Genomic DNA, 4,843 nt, shown 5'->3' on the forward strand with positions numbered 1-4,843 from the left:
GGAAAGTTTTCTTGCAGGATTTCATGGAATAGATTTTCAATGCCCTTATGGGTCTTTTCACCTTCTGGAATGCCAATTATCCGGATGTTCGGACGTTTGATGGTATCTAGTACTTCTCGTATATTATTGTCAAATTTTGGGGCCATTTTCTCAGACTTCGTGGTGGATTTTTCTAGGCCAGCCATTTTCTCTTCTACATCTGAAATTCTATTTTCTGAATGATCTAGTCTGCTTTTAATACTTTCAAGGGAGATTTTGACTTCCTGTATTATAGACTTCATCTCTAACAGTTCCGTTTGACTCTTTTGTAAAGCGTGCAATTCCTCTTTTAGATCTTGCAAGAATTTCCTCACCTCCTGGAACTCGTCAGCTTCTTTCTCCTTTCTCTTTAGCAGTTCATTGTCTCTCTTCTCTTCCATCTCAGTTAGCTTCGCCATTATGAACTCTAAATTCTTTATCAGACATTTCCATTATTTGCATTGAACTGCTTGTGAATGAAGAGGAATTATTCTTTTCCCTTGGAAGAGAGGTATTCTCTTGCTTTCCCATATTTCTTGTGGTCCTGCAGTGATTTCTTGTCATCTGATGGATGGTGTGTTTCTTTCTAATTTTTTTTTAGTTCAATCTGAATGTTCAGGAGCAAGCAGAAAGAGGTGATCTGGAATCTCTTTGCTCTGTTGTGATTGCTGGTGCAGCAGATTCAGTAGATATTGAGCAATATGTTTTCCCTAATAGTATTTGGATATTTAGCTACAGTGCCCTTAGATCCATCTAGAACCACATTAAACGGATATTGAATAGTGGAGAGACAAGAAAAAAGAAAATGAAAGAGAGAGAGAGAAACAACAACAAAGAAAGAGAAAAAAAAGATAAAAAAAGGAAAAATATATTTATTGTTTTTCTTTAAACAGACAAACAAACAAAACAAAACAAAACAAAACATAAAAAATAGAAATAACTAGTTTGCAGAAGCCATGAGGAATCTTCTTCTTAAGGAAGGCCTCATCTCTCCTGCCTGGGTGGGAGGACCAGAGGGGATTATTAACTAAACAAAATGTGGAGCTAAGGGCAAGAGAAAAACTTTACCTTTAAAAAAATCATAAAAAGGATAAATTACAAGAAAATGAGAAGACAGAAGCAGAGAGACAGAGACAGACACAGAGACAGAGATAGCAGGCCAGAGGAGGGCTCCCTACCACACTAGCTTGTTTGCTGGAGGCTGAATTATCAGTAGAAAATCTTCATTTCTCTTGTCCCCTGAAATAACTAGTTCGCAGGAGCCATGAGGAATCTTCTTCTGAAGCTAACTTTTCATTTTTGTGTCAATTAAAATACTATTTTTCCCTCTGTTCCCCTCCCTGCTTTGCCCTATCACCCACCCCCATATTACCCTTATCCTTACTATCTCTAGTTTCTATAGTTGCCCTTCCTGCTACTGTACTTTTCAATCTTTCTGTTTCAATATTTTGCCCATTTTTCAATCGAGTTATTAGTTTTCTTCCCTTTGAGTTGTTCGAATTTCTTATATGTTTTGGATACTAATCCCTTATGAAGTGTACAGCTTGCAAATATTTTCTACCATTTTTGTTCTCTCTTTCCTCTGTTAGTTCTTTTTTTTTAGCTGTGCTAAGCTTTTGAGTCAGATGTAATCTCATTTGTCTATTTTTAATTTTGTTACCTGTGTATTTGTGTCATATCCAAAAATACATACCCAGACCAATGTCATGGATCTCATCCTCTATGTTTTCTTCTGGTAGTTTCATAGTTTCAGGTTATACATTTAAGTCAATCTATTTTGAGTAGATATTTGTATATGGGGTGAAATAAGGGTATATTTTTACTCATCTGCATGTAGATTTTCAGATTTCCCACCACCATTATTAATTATTTTGTTGTTGTTTATTTATTTTAGATTATTACCATAGGGCACATGTGCTCTCTGAAAAGAGAAAGAGAGAGACAGTGAGAGGAGAAGTGAGAAATCACCTCCTGGGGGGATGGCCAGGCTGCGATTCCTTCTCCTCCATTTTTTTCTGGGAATTTTGGACTCGCACACACATGTGCCTGACATCATTTTCAAGCCACCAGGTCCAGGACTCAAACCATGGTCAGCCATTTGAGAGTCCAGTGCCTTAACCACCACACCACTTACTGGCCCTCCCAAGCACTACTTATTGATGGGACTATCTTTTCCCATTGTGTATTTTGTTGAAAATTACTTGGCTATAAATGTGTTATTTTTTGTGTGTGTTTGTGTGTGTGTGTGTGGGGGGGGATTCTGTCATATTCCATTGGTCCATGTGTCTGTTTTCATACCAGTACCATATTGTCCTGGTTACTATAGCTTTGAAAATTATGTTAGGTATGAATTTATCATATATGGCCTTTATTATGTTGTATTACATTCATTTTATACCCAATTCATTGGGGCTTTCCAGCATGAAAAGATGTTGAAATTTGTCAATGTTTTTTTCTGCATCTATTAAAATGATAATATGTTTTTTGGTCTTCATTTTGTTACTGCAAAGTATCACATCTATTGATTTGTGTATGTTGAATTATCCTTGCATGTGTGAGATGAATCCCATTTTATCATGGTGAATTATCCTTTTCCTCCTTTATTCATGATAGTGTGCAGACACTAGATAGAGACAGAGACGCACCTTATACAGGGTCTGGTCATGCCTTGAGCCCTTTCCTTCAGTCCTCCAGTCCATTTGATCCTGGGCACTCATACATATGCCCAGTGTGTTTCAGGACAACTGAACTGGGGATTTGAACCATGGTTGTAATGTGGGACCCAACTTCTCCTGAGCAGTGCATTACTGCTGTGTCCCAGTGTTGGTCCATCATGGTAAATGATCTTTCTAATGTGCTGTTGGATTTAGTTTGCTAGTATTTTGTTAAGGACTTTTGCATCTATGTTCATCAGAGATATTGACCTGTGTTGTATCTTTGCCTGTTTTTTTTTTTTTTTTTAATTTTTATCAGGGTAATGGTGGCCTCATAAAATGAGTTTGTCAGTTATTCTTCCTCTTTTTGGAAGAGTTTGAAAATTGTTATTTGTTCTTGAACTGTTTGGTAGTGATTCCATCAGGTCCTGGGCTTTAATGGGAGACTTTTAATTACAGATTCAATTTCCTTATGTATTATTGAATACATTATTCGTATTTTCTCTTTCTCTTCTTTTTTAAAAATTAGTATCTTGGGACCAGCAAGTGACATGGTGGTTAAGGCGCTCGACTCCCATATAATTGACCACAGTTTGAGTCCTGAACCTGGTAGCTTACCTTCTCACTTTCCTTCTCTCTCTGGTGAGCACACATGCCCTATAGCAAATTTTAAAAATAAAGTAAAATAAAAATTAAATAATTATTTTTAAAAGACATTATTAAAATTAATATATTTTCTTCATTCAAATTTTAAAAATATTTATTAAATAAAAATTAATATATTTTTATTGAGAAAGAATTTTTGGAGAAGATTTTCTATAGGACACATGCACTCGCCAGAAAGACAGAGAGAGACATAGAGACAGAAAGCGAGAAATCACCCCCCAGGGGGGATGACCACAACGCAAGCCCTTCTCCTCTATTCTCCTCTTGGGACCTTGGGCATGCACACACACATGCCCGGTGTTAGTTTAAGCCACCAGGTTCAGGACTTAAACTGTGGTCAACTATATGGGAGTCCAGTGACATAGCCATTACACCAACTTCTGGTCCCTATTTTTTATTGAAATTTTAAAAACTACATTTTTTAAATTGCCAGAGTGCATGTACATTCACCACAGAGAGAGATAACACACTCTGAAATTGGCCATGGTCACATCCCAATTCTTCCATTTCTCTGTCTTGTTAGGATTTGGGGCATGCATACACATATGCTTAGCAAGTTTTTCAAGCTGCCAGGACTGGAACTTAAAGCATGGTTGACCATCTGGGATCCAGTTCCCTTAACCACAGAGCTATAGGGCTGTCCCCCATTTTCAATTTTTTTCAGATTTTTGCCGTAGGGCACATATGCTCATCAGAGAGAGACGGAGAGAGGGAAAGTGAGAAATTACCTCCAGGAGGGATAACCATATTACAGTCCCTTTTCCTCTATTCTACTCTTGGGATTTTGGGCACACATGCACATGTGCCCTGCGTTATTTTCAAGCTGCTGGGTCTGGGACTCAAACTGTGGCTGGCCATGTGAGTCCTGTGACTTAATCACCATGACACCTACTGTCCCCAATTTTCAATTTTTGATATCACAATTTACATCTTTTTATATTTCATGTCCCTTAGCAATTATTGTAGTTATAATTTTTAAAATTTTCATTATCATAATCTTGTTTATATTACATTGAATCACATATAACTTTACAGTTTATTACATTTCTTTTTCCAGAAGGAATACTATTCATATCAGTCAATACAAATACATTAAAATTCCCATCATCATCATCCAATAGCTCTTCATTTTTTTCCATATTATTATTATTTTTATTCCAATTATTTTTTAAATATTCAATCACTGTTTATCATTTTGCTTGTAAAAAGACTTTGCCCAACATGAACTACTTCTCAGACCTGTCCAGTTGAGAATACTATACACGTCATTATCAACAGGTAATAAACCATATCTAAATCCCACTAATGTCATGCCTCTCTACTTGTTCTCTTGCTATCCTTCTCCATACTCTCCTTCTGCCCTGTTCCACACTGTCTTCAGCATCCATAACTATTTTCACTGCTTTTATGCCCTCCAATATTTCAATCTCTACCATAAAGTGTGGATAGTCGGTATATATTAAGTGGATACAAACAATATTTTTCTTTTATAGCCTGGCTTACTT

Source organism: Tupaia chinensis, unplaced genomic scaffold (assembly GCF_000334495.1).
Source record: "Tupaia chinensis unplaced genomic scaffold, TupChi_1.0 Scaffold149248_1, whole genome shotgun sequence".
Lineage (NCBI taxonomy): Eukaryota > Metazoa > Chordata > Mammalia > Scandentia > Tupaiidae > Tupaia > Tupaia belangeri.